The sequence below is a fragment of the Panicum virgatum genome, chromosome 4N (genome assembly GCF_016808335.1).
Source record: "Panicum virgatum strain AP13 chromosome 4N, P.virgatum_v5, whole genome shotgun sequence".
NCBI lineage: Eukaryota > Viridiplantae > Streptophyta > Magnoliopsida > Poales > Poaceae > Panicum > Panicum virgatum.
In genome coordinates, this window is record NC_053148.1 from 12,202,294 (window position 1) to 12,220,175 (window position 17,882).

A 17,882-nucleotide genomic window follows, 5' to 3' on the forward strand; every position below is an offset into this window, starting at 1 on the left:
CGGCGGGTTCTGGAACGGCGAGAGGACTTGCGTCGATGGCGAGAAGCTGCGGGTCCCTGGCCCCGGCGGCGCCGGCGTGGAAGTGGCGTGGCGCAAGAAAGCTCTGAGCTTCCAAGAAGGCGGCGAGAAGGGCAGCACGGGGTGGGTGATGCACGAGTACGCGATCACCGCCCCGGACCACCTGGCGGCATCGCAGATGAGGCTTTACCGCATCCGGTTCAGCGGCCACGGCAAGAAGCGAAAGAGGGGAGAAGCGGATTCCTTGGCCGACGAAGCAGCTCCAGCCGCGGCCCGGCGGCGTGTGGCAGATGATCCTCTGCTCGACATATCAACTTCGCAACCAAGCTGTTCTTCTTCCACGGTGATGGTGGATCACGCCTATGGCAATTGCCCCACTGATGCAGGCCAGCTCGCAGCGCCGGTGTCAATTTCGGCGAACCAGGACCTCAATCCCGGCGGCATCACCGTGGATACTTCCTTGGATTTGAGCTTTCTCGACGACTTCGACATCGATGAGTTCATGCGGTCCCTCGGCGACTTGCCCTCAACCGACCCGTGCTTCTTGTCAGCAGTGACGGATACGGGAGCATATCTTGATGCTGATGCTGTGGGATCAAGCTTCTTCGGCCCGACTGGATCACCGTACAATGGCGTCGGCGCCGATCAGGTGGGAATGGCATCATCTACTCTGCATCGTGGCTGCATGGAGCCTGCAGATTCCTTCATCGCTGGGCTCAACCAATCCTATGCAGCATGTTAGCTATGTTGATCAAGTGCAGAGAAGCCTGAACTTGTTGCGACAGCTGAAGCCTATTGATTTCCTGCAAACTTCTTAGGTCTAAGCTTAATTTTGACACTATGCCCAACCAATCCAATGCAGCCTATTAGCTCTGGTGATCAAGTACAGAGAAGCCTGTACTTGTTCGGACAACTGGTGTTTGTTGATTCCCTGCAAACTTCTTAGGGTCTTAGCTTAATTTTGACACCTGTCGTTGGAGGCTTGTACCACGAAGAAGAGATAGTTAACATATCCCTGTTGTGTTTATCTATTGTTTCGTAAGCGGGTAATCTTCAGAATTTTGACACCTGCTCCGGAGGCTTCTACCACGAAGAAGAGATAGTTAGCATACCCCTGTCATGTTTATCTATTGTTTTATAAGGTGGTAATCTTCAGAATTTACTTCTGTGACTAGTTGGTTACTGATTTTCTTCTCCCTTCTGATTCTATCTATATGCAACTTCATGTGATGTGTATGAGATTGATGGAACCGATGACCATGCAGAAAATTCAGGAATTCATCGCACCTTGCGACAAGCGAGTTGATCCTGAAGCTCTGCACCTCATTTCTGTCAGAACGATGAGCTTCCAAAATGAGTTTTCATGCTTCCAGAGATGCCGCTGTTATCAGATCACAGCAAAAAAGGTTCCCGTTTTCGGTATCCATTAACATGGAAGTTAATAGAAAAGCTAAATACACACGAGTCTTCTTCAGACATCCGAAGCAACTTCTTAAAATAAACTAGGGTGATGCATAGCAGTAACTTTAATCTGATCTGCTCCATTTAGACAACACTCCACACTTCCTTCACAAACTTGCCTTCAGAAAACAGTGCACTCCATCCTTGTCAAATCCATTGCATATTTACTCGGTGTCCTTTTGCAGATCTTAAGAGTTTAAAGAATTGACTTGCCACATGTTCTTTCAATTCCTCTTCAACCTCAATCACACACCATCTTCTCTTCTTAACCTCCTAACTAGTTGGGTGCCTCTGCATTGTAACGGGATTTTAATGAATACTGAATCAGTATTGCAACAGAAATTATTTTTTTTAAAATACACACATAGATACACAATTGCTTATACTCCAATGCAGACGTTCAGAAAGATTATAGCACAGCTTGTGGTTTACAGAAATAGGCATATACAAACTGGAGCACCTTGCTGCAGAAAGTTCCAAAATCCTAAAATCCACCAAGCAAAGGAGTCCCTCTCTACTCTTTATCTAAGAGAACATCCTTGATTGTCAAGTCATGTTTGCTAATGTTAAGATTCCAGAAGGTTATCAGGCACTTTGGAAGACAGGGTTCATTTTTCTTCAGAGCAGCCATTGTCGTGAACTCGAGCTCCAAGATTTCTGAAGGACTCTCCCTTCCAGCTGAGCGCAACCAGGTTCTCCATTCGCCTAGAGGTGTGCCTGATAGATTTCAGGCCCGCAATAGGATTTGTGCCTTTGCAAATGCACCAACTTATTGCCCCTGCATTAAGGTAATAGCATCAGCTACCATCAGAAGCTTTGTCAGAAGTCAATATAAACACATCTACCACGTGCTCGATTACAACAAAAAAACTTAGCAATCAGTTGCTAAACTGGTTGTCACAATGCTTATATAACTGTTTGGGTGGAGATAAAAGTTGGTCAAAAATAGACCATACCAAAATATAGGTTCAGCAAGCTAAAACATCACAGCTTACAGGCAGATTCAGTAAGGTTTATTGCATGTACCCAGGCTGAGCTCGAGAGAACACCTTCAGAGGCTAGATAGTTGTGGATCTTCATACATTGTTTTAGCCCATAATTCCGAAACACTAATGTGGCAAGGGTAATATGTAAAGTGTAAACCAGGTTGAACAAAACCATAAGTAATGTGGCAACGACAGTAGCACAGCAGATTTATATGGTATAAGTCATCTAGTAAATTATTGGCTTACGCTTTATTTCTATTTGAGAAAAAAGTCCTAATAGAGTTGCAAGATATTCCGACATCCCAATGGTTCAACTTGCATCGATAAAAATTGAAAAACTTGACCTATCAAAAAAGGATAAAATAAAAGGTGTCATTTCACATTTCATCGTCACTAAGAGAAATTAAATGTCATGTTTCTCCAATGGAGTAGTAAAGAGTGATAAAAAAAATTTAAGGTCAGACATGTCACAAAGCTAGCAGTATGCAGTGAGCCAAAATGAAACTTTTAGCATTAAGTACCAACAATAAGAAATGCATTACTTACCAGAAGAATTCCTAAATTGTGCTCCTTGGACTGGCTATTCTCTAGAATATCTTTTACAAAAATGGAGTTTATGCCATGTCAATAAGAAACCAAGAACTATCATAGTGGCACCAGACATATCAATTATATACATCTAAATAGGAAAAAATAATATCGAAGCAAGTTTCAACTGAGGTAAAAATGTGTGCGCAATTTCCTTTTAAGATTATGACAGATATCAATGAGGAAGAATGGTTTTTCATCATCCCACAATTAAGAAACACAGCTGTTGATGATACTTGCAGGCATTATAGTATAGATCTAGCAGGTAGCACAAGACAGAGATAACTAAAAGAGATGGCTCGAAATTATAAGGCATGCTGTTTGGATCTGGCACTGATGAGTTTCGCCACCATTCCAGCAATCAGAATCGGCCACATGAACAGAAGAACAAATAAAACCATGTTAGAAACAAATTTATTTACAGCAACCAACATCAAAAGAACAAAAAAGAGCAATTGGTCTATCACTTAAACAAAGAGCTAGCAGCTGTATTATAGTATATAACCACCACCCGACTTGGTTAGCTGCAGGTCTTTGTCACTATCAGCTACTGTCTAAACTTGACAGGCTGCAGCTGAGACTTTTCTAAAGACAGGACAAACAAAACAGTTGCAGTCGCAGAGCTCCTTGTTAACTATGGAGGCTAGACAAGATTAATTTGATTCGTCTCCTACCATGTTGTACTTCATTGTTGTTCCCTTAAGGCACTATAAATGATTTTATCGAGATATTAGCTTCATGAAATACCCATCTTATCCCCATGACAGATATGGAGCAACAAAACCAAACTGAATGCAAAAACCAAAAATTAATATGGTCAGTCTTAGACTGACATGAGGATCATATTCTGTCAGGAAGGAACACGATCATGCTGCTAGAAGAGCGGTTCCACCATCACCGTATCTAGAGTGGATCATGCATGTTTATACATGGGTTCCCAGATGCAACTAACAATTAGAATTCAGATCACGAGTGAATAGCATCAGAAGTTCAGAACCTCACTTAGACAATTAACAATTCGATAAACACTTTGTATAAACATCAGACTTAAGCAAATTTAATCAAATCACTTTCATGAATTCTCACAAACCAAAGGCCATTGGATAAACTTTACTCAGCGAAAGCCACTCTATCTTATGTGCTTGACAAGGATGGATCATGATGTCAATAGTTGTAGGAGAGACAAACCATGTATTGATGTAAAATTCTTTTAGCTAGCACAAGCTCCTCTCAAATGCCTCGCGGTCTTTAATTTTCAAGATCAAGATAACAGCATTCTCGTAGATAGCCCTGTAATGTAAAATTTAAAAACCAGTCACACCTAACAAATGAAAACTGTACTCCTATGGTTTAGTACACATTTCCAAAGCAAATATTATATACCATTGTACATAAAGATCTTTATGGCTTTACTAAACACGTGCGCACAGGCAGCCCCATAAAAATATAAAAATTATACTGCTTGCGAAAACACTTGCAAAGGGACACATTGGAGACTGATCATGTCACAGAATTAATGCATCAATTCTTCCTAGGATTGATATACATGGAAGAGCGACACACTATAAGAAAGTTATATTCAGTGCAAGGTTTTGTACTCCATAACCAATGAAGTATCAAAACATTATGCCACAAATTTCTTTCAATTACACAGCACATTTTTCTTGTTGGAAGAAACTAAGAATGGAACTCATTCAAATGGAACTCATCTGATTCATGGCAGCTTTGATATCACTAAGAATTGCAATAGCATGGCCAGTAGCCCTTGAAGGTGGATCAACTTTGATCTACCGGACAAAATTAGCAAAGAAGCATTCCATAGGAAGGAAAAGCAACGACCTTAAGTAACGTGGATTCACTGCGCTTCAGACCCTCACACATACACATACACTAAAGATAAACATGCTTTAGTGCCTAAAATATCTGGCTGAGGCAATCTGTCGAGCACTTGGTCGGTGACGTGGTGAAGAGCTCCTGCACAGAATCCCCTATCGAGTCTTAACGAAGCAGTGGAACAAAGGAGAAATGCAGAACCTGGCCTACGGGAATCGATGAGTTCTTGCGAGTCTGTGATGGCAGACTCTGCGTGGGCGTTGAGCGTCGTTTTCGGTGTCCAGGGTGGTGGCGCGGTCGAGGGCAGGGGCGTGTTCGCACGGGTCGGGCGCGACGACATCGGCGAGGACGCAAGCGGGCAGAGTGACCACGGGTCGGTGGAGGGCTTTGTCGCGGGGCGTCCGGCATCCGTCCTGAGTTGCCGCGCGCGCTTCCGCAGCAGCAGCAGCGCGGCAGGATGGGATGGGATCGGCGTCGGCGAGGACGCGGCCGGGCAGCAGTCCGTCTCCGGGGCGTCGCGGTTCAACGGCACGCGTCGGCGGGGTGGCGATGGCCCCGCTGTGGGGCGACGTGGAGTGGAGGCGGCGGCACCGCGGCGGGGCGGTGTGCCGTAGGGTTTCCGGGTCAGGCGGGGTGACGTGAGGAAGGTCCGTTATGGCGAACTAGGACAGTAGCGCGCACAGGCGCACAAAAATCAGCAGTTGTAATGCACCCAAGTCATGAAATCTGTATACCGGAGCAGGACCCGACGAACTGGAGGCGGAGATTAGCACAGGCAGGGCGAGCGACAGCGCAAACCCACTTTAGAGACCGCAGGGAAGACCACCGGCGAGCACAAACAGGCGCACATGGAGCACATGGAACAGGAATACAAGCATCATCATCAAACGGAGTAAGCAGTACACCCCCTCGCCGTTTCGGAGTTCAAAGAATCGTGCAGATCTGTAGGCTACCGCAGGGTTTGGGAGAACGGAGGCAACAATGCAGGGGAAGTTCCACACATCGTGGGGAGCGCACCCGGAGGAGGGCGCCCGCCGCGCCGCCTGCGGGCTCACCGCCGGTGGAGCACGGCAAGGAAGCCGCCTCGCCGCCGGTGGGGCATGCCAAGGAAGCCGCCCAAAACCTGGAGGAGGGCGGCGCCGGCCTCCACGGACGTCCGGCGCACCGCCGGTGGGCTCGCCACCGGCGGGGCGCACGAAAGAAGCCGCCCTCCAAAGACGGCGGCAGCGGCCGGCCCCCAAACCCTACCCCGCCTCCACAGCAGCTAGGCGAAAGCGGAAAGGGGCGCAAGGCGAATCCAAGGCGCCGTCGACGCTTTGGCGTGCCCCGCCGGGGCCCACGGCAAGGGAAGGCGGTGCGGCCAGACACAGCGCGGAGGCGGCGGGGTCCACCGAGGCTGTGCGCGCGCGGCATGAGAGCGGGCGGAATCCACGCTCCGCGTTGCGCTACGACACGTGTCGCTACAGGATCATCCGGCTCTTCTCAGGCCTCCCCCTCCACGCCGTATAGAAGTTAGAGTACTAGCTGCACGACGAAGGGAGACTGGACGGGATTTTCGGGGTGAGGCGAGAGCGGCGGCGGCGAGAGCGAAGCAGAGCGGCGGCCGGGCACGTGAGAGGGTGGGGGTGGAGGCCAGCGGCTCGAGCTGGAAACTGCTCTGCTCGCGAGCGGGGGAGACATGCGCGCCGGCAGAGGAGCAGAGGGGAGAGCCACGGGAGGCAGAGCTCCGGCTGTTTGGCTGAGCAATGCGTTTTGGCAGCTCAAATATAACCAATTGTAACGGTAGATTAATAAATTCGAATAATTGTAATATTATGGATGTAGTTAATTTAAAAATATTGTAGGGTCGACACTTTCAAAAATAGCTCCGACTTTAACTCCTCTGATGGAGCAACATCTCTAATATAACTGAAGCTATTTTGAAGAAAAAAACATTTGACAAAATAGCTTTATCTAGCTGTTAAAATACAGAGAAAATATGAAATAGTCACAATACCCATAATATCCTTCTTTTTATTTTTCACTCTTCCATTCTCTCTCCTTATCCTTTATCTCTTCTCCCCCGATTCGCATCCTCCGCGGGCCTCCCTTCCCGCCCAACGCCCCGCCCCACCCCGGCTCACCCGATATCTGCGCTAGGGCCATAGGCTCCCGCCGCCGCCGGCCTCCTACCTTGCCGCGCCTCGGGCCCGACTCCGTCAAGGCCCACCACCGCCCGGACTCCCGCGCCGCCACTGCCGCCCGACCTCCCGCCCCACCGGCCGCCGTGGGGAGGCGCAGCGCGTGCAGGCAGGGAGGTGGGGGAGGGTCTCGAGGAGCCGGCCAGAGCCATATGTTTGTGCCTCCTCCTCCACCGAATCGCTCCACAAAGCATGTTCTCGAGGCTTCACCGCCGGGTCCTTTCACCCTGTTTGGGTGGGTTCCAGCAGGAGCGGTTATGGAGCCGGAGCCGAAGCCCTCCCAAAAAGAGCCATAGTAGAGATTAGGGAAATTTGTCCACAATACACTGTGAAAGCATGATTTTGTGTAGAGCACACTGCCAAACTCGATTTTGTTCCCAGCACACCGCGAAACCGCCATTTGGTCTACCACACACTGCATCCAATAAGCTATTCATTTTCAACTGAGAGGTCAGATAAAAAGACTGTTTTTCCCTTTACTGGGCCTACCTGTCATCTTCTTCCTCGCCTCTCTTCTTCTCCCTTTCCCCTGTCTCCTCACTGTCGCGCCCATCGTGGCCGCCCCACCTCGCGCCCTACGGTGGCAGCCAGTGCCTCGCCGTGGTCACTCGACGCCGGTCCACGCCACCTCTGGCCTGCGCCACCGTGGACCCTCGACGCCAATCCATGCCTTGCCGCCGGTTCGCGCCGCTGCTGGGCCGCGCCTAGCTGCCAGTCCGCGCCGCCGCAGCCCCTCGACGCCGGTTCGCGGCTCGCCATCCCCTCACCGCCGGTCCGCGCTGTCGCGGCCCCTCGACGCCGGTCCACACCTCGCCAGCCCCTCGCCGCCGGTCCGCATCGTCTCCGCTGAGGCCCCGCCGACTCGCACCCGACGGGGCACTTCGACCGCAAGGAACACGGCTGCGCTGGCTCGCTCTGCGCCATGGCCGCGCTGCTCGCCGTCGCCATCTGGCTCGTGCTCGCCACCACCAGCGTCGCCGCGCACATGGAGGTCGCCAAGGCCGCGCACAGACGGGTGGCACGGTCGCCAGCTCCGCGCGACGGCCGGCGCGGTCGTGAGCTCCTCTATGGGCGGCGCGGTCGCGGTCTCCTCCACGCCTGCAGTCGTCGCCGGCCATTGGTCCCAGCTCCCTCCCGCGCTCTCCGTCCCGTGCGTGAGAATAACTTTGAGTACGATGTCCATGCGCCCATGCCATGCCATGTGTCGCTCGTGGGGCCGACCGACGAGCGCGCACCCATCATTTTCTATCGGCAAGGTTCCTGAAACAAGCAGCGAGCGCGGGAGGGAGCTGGGAGCAATGGCGGCAAATGAGCTTGGAAGATGATGACAGGTGGGCCCAAGGGTAAAATGGGTTTTTCATCCTCCTTTGAGCTATAAATGTTTAGTTTATTCAGTGTGGTGTGCTGTAGACCAAAGAATTCTTTCACGGTGTGCTGGATACTAAATCAGTTTGGCGGTGTGCTCTGCATAATACTACGCTTTCGTAGTTTGCCGTGGACAAATTTCCCTAGAGATTATGTTTTTCTTCTCCTTCATGTGCCAAGGCTCGGAAAAAATTAGTATTGTTATCTTCCCACTCAAGTCATTTAACATAAGCTTTCGGACTCCGGAGCAAGTCTTGTTGCTGTTATATTCTGTACAATTTTTCGCGCAGAAAATGCTCCATAGAAATTTGTATCCTGGTCAATTATGTCAAGACTGCACAGAATGCAGGACTGGTCGCAAGATCACAATCACCCACACTCCACATGAACATCTGCTCCCCGACCTAACTGTCGAAGAAGTAGCCAGAGTGCCAGACTCCACGGTTGGTTGCCATGTAGCGTTTCGTCAAACGCGTTGCCCGCGACTCCGAGCCCACCGCGCCGGATCACGCTGGCGTAATACAGGGCTCCGCTGTGGCCAGAGGCAGAAGGTGCCGGGTGGGTGAAGGGTGTGACAGATCCGCCGATTTAAAATGCTTAATTAAGTATAACTGTTATTATTTAGCATATTAACTTAATTAAGTGTAATTTGACAGGCTGTTTCCAACCCACATGCTGACCGAAACACATCAGAAGTCTCGCACGAAGGCGAGCGCAGAAGGTACCAGCATGATACAATCTTACAAAAATAGCAAATTATATTAAGACTTTTACAAAACAGTTTAAAATTTAAAATTTACAAATGAAAAGATAGAAGCGGAAAAGAATCTAACTTACAAAATATTTTTACTAGAGAATAAATAAAACAAAATAATAAATCGAGAACTACCGAAACGTGAAGACAAGGCGCCACATCGAGCCCACCGATATGACACCTAGTTAGCTCCTAAACCTGAAAATATGGTAAACAATAAACTCTGAGCAACTAATACTCAGTAAGACTTACCCGACCAGTGGGTATAACTTAGCCCACATATCTAGACATGCATAGCATTTAGCTGATGGTTATTTTGCAGAAAACAGCAACTAAATAAAATTCCTTAATTTTCATATTTTAGCTCCAGATTCTATATAAATTAAATATAGTCTGATATTTGCTTAACCAACTATAGCAACCATAGGGGTGCAAGCCATAATAATTTAATGTGTTCATTATCATATATATATATATATATATATATATATATATATATATATACTCATCATAACACTACGATGCGATGCAGTGATCAAGGTGCTCATATCCGAGAGCGACTGACGGAGAATCGATCCGATTTAACCTTGCAAGGTGGACCTAACCAACACGGCACGCAAAAGCCCCGTCGGACTATGCGAGCCAACCATTCCTCTCCCCGCCTCGAACTACAGGACTGCCCCACCAGCGTATAGTCAGCCGAGCTCAACGAGAGACCATCAAAAATAAATACATGCTTCCCGATTCTCCGCGACTACTCGACTTGCCCTAAGGGGTGGGAAGGAGTCCTGTACTTTCGAAGTAAGGCAATACTAGGCTTACCGGTTTCGACTACCTCCTACTCCCGGCATGCGGTTAGTACAGTTCAAACATGATCAGCAGGGCCAACAATGGTTCGGTCCTTGACCGACTCAGACGGGACTACACCTCTCCCGCCCGGTCTCAAATTTCCATGCATTCTATATCCATTCAGCTACTCATATGTCGAAATATAATTAATTCACATATCTTGCGAGTAACTGGAAATTACTCGACTTCTAAACATCCTAAATCTCGCGGGTGACAAGAAGTCACTCGGCTTCTATCGGGAACTCTTAAGCATAGCATTACTATCGTCCTAACATACTAGTATAAACTCAAGGAAATCTAGGGATCATGCAACTAGGGTTTCAACCAATTTCTATACGTAATGCACAATTAATATATATATGTGTGTGTGTGGGTGTCATAATTTCAAATAGTAGGATGTGCACCGGGGCTTGCCTGGGATAACACTAAGTCAGTGTTAATGCTATTAAGGCCTTGGGCCCTTCCGACCTTGGGCCGGGTCTTTGGTTGCTTCAGCGGGTCCTTCCATCTTCTGGCGATATCCGTCGAACGCCGTCTTGTGGGTCGACTCCAACACCGCGTGTTTCACGTCCACACGTGTACCTCTAGCGCACCTAAATGAGATGCAATAATGCATATGCATGAATATATATGAAATGCCAATTAATGCAAATGCATATGACACAAATTAGTGCAGCTAAAATTCCCTACTTACAAAAGAATCATACTAAAAAATGAACTAGTTGGCGGACTGTCCGCTATGCAGCAGCGGGCTGTCCTCAACTCAAACTTGCCGACCTACCAGACCTACCCACGTCTCTGGATAAACTTACAACTATACGGCGGACGGTCCGCGATCCAGTAGCGAACTGTCCGCAGTACACCTCTGCCAACTCGCCAGAACCTACAACGTCTCTGGATGAAATTCAAGCTCTATGGCGGACTGTCCGCTCTCCATTAGCGGACCGTCCTCAGTTCACTCTGCCAATCCGCCAGAGGCAACGACGTCTCTGGACAAACTTCTAATCTTACCGGCGGACCGTCCGACCCTCCTTGGCGGACCGTCTGCGGTTCATTTACGCGAGATCACCAGAAACACAACGTTTCTAGACAAACTCTAACCTAACTTGCGGACTGTCCGGCCCTCCTTGGCGGACCGTCCGCAGTTCACTTTTGCAGACCCGCCAGAGCCAACGACGTCTCTAGACCCACCCTAATCTTACTGGCAGACTGTCTGGCCCCCCTGGGCGGACTGTCCGCGGTTCGCCTCTTTGACACCACGCGACAGGCGGCAGCAGGTGCGGCGGCGGCTGTTCACCGGCGCCGGCGGCGCACAACGGAAGGGGAAAAAGGCCGGGGAGCACAAGTAACTCACCACGAATCCATTCTTGCAATCGGTTCGGGCGGAGGATGACCGGAGAAGCGGGTCGACGGTGGAGCAAAGCTTCAAGCGGGCTCCAATGGTGACCGGCGGCGGCGGGGGCGATTCCGGTCGGGAGGAGCTGGGCTAGGGGTTGGGGGAGGTGGAGGAGGTGCTGGGTAAGATGCTCACGCAAGGAATCGAGGTATGGTGGCCGGAGGAGGGAGATCGAAGGAAAGGGACGACGGCGGAGCGAGCGGACGAGCGGAGCTCGTCTCTGATCGATGGGGGAAGGAGGAAGGAGGAGATGATGACCGCGTTACTTTGGCGGACCGTCCGCAGTTTCCTGGTGTTAGTGCGGGCTCTAATGGCGCAGGCAGCGGCCCCGGAACTGGCTGTAAATCTGTAATCCAGTTGTAGATGGTCCCGGCCTCGCCGGCGCGCGAAGGCACGTTCGCCACTTGCCAGTTCCCATAGAGGCAGAGCAGAAAGGAGCCATTGCATGAGACGAGCACCGTCTCGCTGACTTGTGGGCTAGCAAAAGTAATGATTCATGGTCAATAAATGAGGCGCGAAACTCGTCCAAAGACACAGATGGCCCACAGCCCGTCTAAGGCTGATCGCAGCGGCCATCGGCGTCCTCTACCGCCTCCTCCAGGACGCAGATAGTGGAAATACCACTTCAGCGGCGTCTGCTATCCTGTCCAGGACGGTAGCGGAGGCTCGCGCTTCCATCAAATCAAGCGCGGGTAACGGACGCCCGCTACCCCGCACCGGGCCCACCTCGTCTTCCGCCGGTTGCTGCCTCGCGCGTCCCTCCGAAAGCCGAGCAGAACCGCCGGGAGTCGCCACCGCCGGCCGCCGCCGTTGGGAAGGAGCCGGATCCAGCGAAGGAGTGGAAGGGAGGGCGCGCGCTGACAAGGGAGGGGGATGGAGGAGCCGAGCAGAGCCGTCACCCGTCACCGAGGTCGAGCGTGGGCGGGTCGACGTCGAGCCCCTCGACGTGCGCGGCAGCCGGACGAGAGCTCCGCGGGCTCCGCCATGATCGCCGGCCAGGGAGGGGGAAGCAAGGGAGTGGATGACGGGGGCGCCAGACCCGGCTGTGCCGCTCGAGCAGGCCGGCCGCCGCGCCTCGTCGGCCGCCGCGCGCAGGCCCGCCACGCGCCGGCTAGATCCCGCTACGCCCGCGCCGGTCAGAGCCCGCCTGGCCGCGCGAGGAGTCAGGGGGGCATGCGGGCGGACGGCTCGCCGGACTCCGCACTTGTGACCGGCGTCGGCGCTCCTCGCGGCGGTGACATGGCCAGCGGCGGCGCGGGGAGGGAGGGTGCCAGGGGGTAGTGCGCGCCGGGAGGGAGGGAGCCAAAGCCGGCGGCGACGCGGCGAGGGAGGGAGGCCGGCGGAGCGAGCGGGGATGGGAGCAGGGAGAGAGAGAGAGTGTGTGGTGAGGCGAAGGGCGTTGGGTAAAATAAAAAAGAGAGACTGTCACCTGGGTCCCATAACGGGTAGTTGGTATAGAGGAGATATTTAGAGGATGGATGGGTGCAAAGGAATATGGTATAAAGGAGAGAATCTTGATGATTGAATAGGAATATTCTTTTTAGATGATGGATATAGAGGAGAACAAGTGTGGACAGGTTGTGCGTTACCGGCTTAAAGCACCCTCTGTTTCAAGTCCTCTTCCACGGAGAAACACTTGTACTTAGTTTTCACAACTAAAACGGAAATATCCTTTTGTGTTGTAATATTATTTTGATATGCATGTCCAAAACACATAGAAAAAATACTTTCGATAACTGGTCTAAATTTTTTCATGAATTTAGATTTTATTTATCTTTTTGACGTCCATTAGGAGCCCTTTGGGACATATGGACGTTGCTAATGTGCGTACAGCATACTTTCAAAAGCTGTCAATCATAGATTCATAGTGATTATAAGTAATGGAACATTATCAAAAGTTTCCATGAAGGGCATATAATTTGGAACGAAGAGGAGGAACGAGAGTCCGCATGATTAGCCTGTAGAATTCTTGACAACTAGTTACCGTTTTCACACTTTGTTGAGCTAGGTACGGTATTAGGCATTCTCGACAAGTTTTGCACATTGTTAGAGAGTATCAGATATTGTAGCGAGGTTTTCGAAATTCGCTAAGCTACCTCACAAATTTCTCAGCAAACAGATTGAAATTTTTCAGACATATATTTTTTTAGAAAATGCTGATTTTTTCGGAATTAGTTTCCTATTTCGCCTCCCATCAACGAGTCGAGTTGAGCTCAATCTGGGCATCTCAAATATCAACCAGTCTAAATAAAGAGAGTCATTTTTTTTATAAAAGAGATACGTATAGAGAGAGAGAGAGAGAGAGAATCAATTTTAACCAGTTGAAAACGCAAAACCTGCATCGATAAGGAAAGCAACGATCCTTATCTCGGCGAACCCGGCTGATTAGCCTAACCACCGTCCGATCCCGGGATAATCCCTTCCGTACCCGTATAATCCGAAACTAGCCACCGCAGCCGTATAAGTACACGTCATCCTCGTCCCCGCAGAGCTCGTCCAAGCGGCGCCGCGCCCTCCAACCAAGGGGCGCCGCGCCGAGTCCAACTCGGAGGGCGTCGGATTCCGCGACCTCCAAATAGCCGGGAGAGATCTCCCTATCCGCCACGTCACCGTACGCGGCGAATCCGCGATGCTCCTCCTCCTGGCCGCCGGTGCCCGCGACGCCGCCGCCGCCGCCTGCCCCATCGGCCTCCAGACCCTAATCGCCGCCGACCCCACCTTCTTCCCATCGTCGTCACCGTGGGGCGGCAACGTGGCCACGCGCACGATCGCCGCCTCGCCCCGCGCGGTGCGTTGCCTCGCCAGCGGCGGCGGCGGGGCGGGGGGTCCCTGCGACGGGAGGGAGGGGGATGATGATGGGGCCGGGTGCTGGGTGTCGTACGGGTGGCGGCGGCGCCCGCGGCGCCTGCCGCCGCCCATCCCGTCGCTCCGGCCGCTGGCGCGGGAGCGCACCGCCGACGGCCGCCTCGTGATCTCGCGGGAGGAAGCCGCGCACCGCGTCGGCGCCCGGAAGGTCGAGGACCGCCGCCTCGTGCTGGAGCTCGTCGACGAGCGCGGCGGCGGCACGGCGCGGCAGCAGCGCCCGCGGCGGTGGTCGCATCCGCTGGATGGGCATCAGGAAGCCCAGCCTGCGGCGGGCGAGGAGGCCGCGGCGGCGCGGGCGCCAGCGGCATCCCCGGTCCCGGCCGAGGCGTGCTTCGAGGGCGCGATCCGCGCGGCGTCGCTGCGCGCGATGCGGATGAGCTTGCCGCCTAGGATGGTGCATTGAGCGGGGAATCTCATGTCTTGCCAGCAGCTGTTGCGCGCGCCTTGAGGAAAAATCTTTGCGGCCGTAGGAACAATTTTGTAGTCATCGGAGAGGAATTTTTGTAGTTGTCGCCGTCGTCGAATTCGTAGGTGCAATGGATACTCGATTATAGCGAGAGAATCGTAGGTCCATCGGTTTGATTGATGCTGGGGAGTGTGCCAAGAAATTCTATTTTTACTGGTTGCGGCAGGATTATTTCCGAGGAAGAGAGACATGGATACCTAGGACGAATGGCACGAGAAGGGTTCAAGAAACATTCGCGCAATATAATACAGCATCAGACTCTTGGATCCTAATATAATGTGCCGCAGATTCTGCACAAGGACAAATCCCAGAACCCAACAGCTTGAATAATGTGCTGATATGGATGCGACTCGGAACGAATTGACCAGGAATTGGTCAACTAATGGATTGATGATGAGATGGAGATCTTTTCAAAAAGAAAATGATGATGAGATGGAGATGTGAAACTCCAAATGCTCTTTGTTACGGCGTAGTTTTTGGGAATTTCGCAGATGGTACTAGGCATGGATATGGTAGTAACGAAATGGACCGACTATCGCTTCCAACGGGCGTTGTCAATGTAAATTGAAAATCGTCGTTGCCAATGCAACTCAGTTGGATTAAAACGTACTAGGCATGGTTTGGAACCAGTCATTATGGTGAGGACTAGCAGCTCATGTTTGCACGTCTAGAACAAACACTGTAGGTTCTTCTCTCTCTCTCTCTCTCTCTCTCTCTCTCTCTCTCTCTCTCTTGCGGAAAGAAGCAGTAGTGTAGACTACGGCCGTGTACTTTAGTTCGCCATTTATCATCTAGCACCACCTTTACTTTGGAGAAGTTTTTGTTAGAGGCGGCACACTGAAGAAGCCAGTACTGCACCACTGCACAAGCCAGTAACCTTTTTTTGATCTCAGCCAGTAACCTTTTTGCTAGAAGAAGAAAGGGCCGAGTATCAATATCGAGCCAATGCACACTCACCGTCGATATTTCCAGGCCCAAGCCCGGAGGCCTGTAGTAGTTAGGACCAAATATTGAGCCCACGCGTCTCTCCCCTCTTTTTTTTTCTTTGCTATAAAATGATTCAGGCATTGTTTAGTTTCCAAAAAATTTATACAGTATTCGTGACATCAAATCTTTGGACACGTGCATGGAGCATTAAATATAGTTAAAAAATAACTAATTATACAGTCTAACAGATTCAGCATAGCATGAGCCGAATCTTTTAAGCCTAATTAGTCTATAATTGAATATTATTTGTCAAATAACAACGAAATGTGCTACAATATTAAAATCCAAAAAATTTCACTAAATAAACACACCCTCAATTGTCTCGGTCTCTCGGATATCAACGATGAGGATGTTTAAAGTGTTGTTGCTGTACGGATCCAGTGACAGGCGATCAGCTCGTACTTTGCAGTGGGCAGCGCGGCAGAGTATCCAGAATTGTTGTTGCAGTGCAGTGAACAGCTCGTCATCTTCAGCTAGTGGCGGATCCAAGATTTGTCTTTTGGGGGGGCTCATCTCCCTTCTTCTTCCTCCAGCCCCTCTTTCTTTTTCCTCCCTCTTTTCTTTCCTCTTCTTCTCCCTCATTCTTACCTCTATTTTCCATGGTGTTTTGGGGAGTAGGGGGGCTGGAGCCCCCTCAGCCCCCCTGTAGATCCGCCCCTGTCTTCAGCTCGGCTGCCGTCACCTCGTCGTGAACGTCGACAGTGCAGGCAGGCTGGAGTTGCCGGGCGGAGCACGCGGCGGGAGGTTCTATTCGGCGCAGGCGAGGCGACAACTGTACGCGCACGTTCCACGAGGGCGGGCGTCCACCAACCACCGGGGGGCCGGGAGCGCAGGCCCCACGCCACATGCCCAGAGGCGGAGGCGGACGAGCGCCATGCTCCTCCTCCAGGCGGAGACGGCACTGGATCGCCGGGCGCGTGGGCGCTAATCAGTGATCACCGGAACAGCGAATGATTAGCCGGCGGTGGCGCTGCCCTAGGCCAATAATCCCGCCGGCGGCGCCACGGACAAAGCCCAACCCAACAGTTCGGCCACGTTTCAGAGAGGCGCCCTCAGGGTGAACATTTGGCGCGAGACGCTCCGCCTTCGGTTGTTGAGCGAGACGGCCGCGTTCTCGCGGCTCCCGGTTGCTGCCGCCGCATCTTGCGCCGCGGCAGCAGCTCCCGTTCCCGTGGCCGTCGCGCGAACAGAGTGACGGCTCGGAGAGTGCGCGGCGCGGCCATGCGAGCAGAAGGTGAGCGCGCGAGTAGTAAACCAGTACGCCGTCAGCTGGAAACGGGAATTTAAAAATGGAGGCCGATCCAGCCGAGAGATTGCTGGGCTGCTGCTAACCAGCTAGCTTACCTTTAGCCACGCCGTCATCGACTGTCGGTGCCACGTGCTGTGCTCCGTGCGCGGTGAAACGACAGCAGCAAGAAGGAGAAGAGGAGGATCGACTGTCTGATCTGTGGATGCTTTCTCGGCTGCTAGACAATCTGTTGTCGTCAAGTCAACTGTGGATGTTCGAGTACCCTTTTTTTAAAAATAAATATTAGACAACATCTAAATCCATGCTAAAATTCGCAAACTCAGGAATCACTGAGATGCATGTTGCAACACGAACACCCATGGTTTCGAATCGACCGGGCGACGCCGTCGCGGTCGGTCGCCGCCCACCTTAGACGCCGCCGCAGCTGACGCGCGCCGGCGCACGCCGCACGGGCACACGCAGTAGCCCTGGGCGTTCCGGTAATTCGGGTCAGGTAATTCGGATAATAGAAAATTCGGGTATCTAAAAATGCTATTCGAAATTGACCCAAAAAAACAATACCCAATGTTCGGGTTCGGGTTTTTCCCGAAATACCCGATCAATTGCCAAATCATTGTCTCTCCCATTGGGCACCAAGTAAAAAACGGATGAAATTCAAAAGTAAGATAAACATATCGCCATTATTGCACAAATCAACACAAACAAGTAATTAATAAATAAAAACTATTAAATTTTTTATTGGGTTGTTGTGTCAAGTGAGTAGATTAGGCCATAATCTATTGGATTTTAAAAGAGTTCCGGTAATTCGGGTACTGAGAGTCAAATCCCGAATTAAATTCGGGTTTCTCAACTTCCTACCCGAAATAGTGATGGGGTAATTCAGGT

The 17,882-nt window shown here is 51.3% G+C and overlaps 1 long non-coding RNA gene across 4 annotated transcripts; it reads right to left on the reverse strand.

Annotated features, from left to right (window-relative positions):
• Nucleotides 1-1,809: 1,809 nt before the first annotated feature.
• On the reverse strand, nt 1,810-6,198 carry LOC120669936. Of its 4 annotated transcripts, XR_005672895.1 has the most exons (3): nt 4,893-5,573; nt 4,242-4,343; nt 1,810-3,386 (listed from the first exon to the last, which is right to left on the reverse strand). It is a non-coding gene; the product is annotated as an uncharacterized LOC120669936 (long non-coding RNA). The 4 variants fall into 4 exon arrangements; XR_005672894.1 differs by lacking the exon at nt 4,893-5,573 and adding an exon at nt 6,010-6,198 and having other exon boundaries at nt 1,810-4,343; XR_005672893.1 differs by having other exon boundaries at nt 1,810-4,343; nt 5,088-5,580.
• Between the last annotated feature and the right edge of the window lie 11,684 nt (nt 6,199-17,882).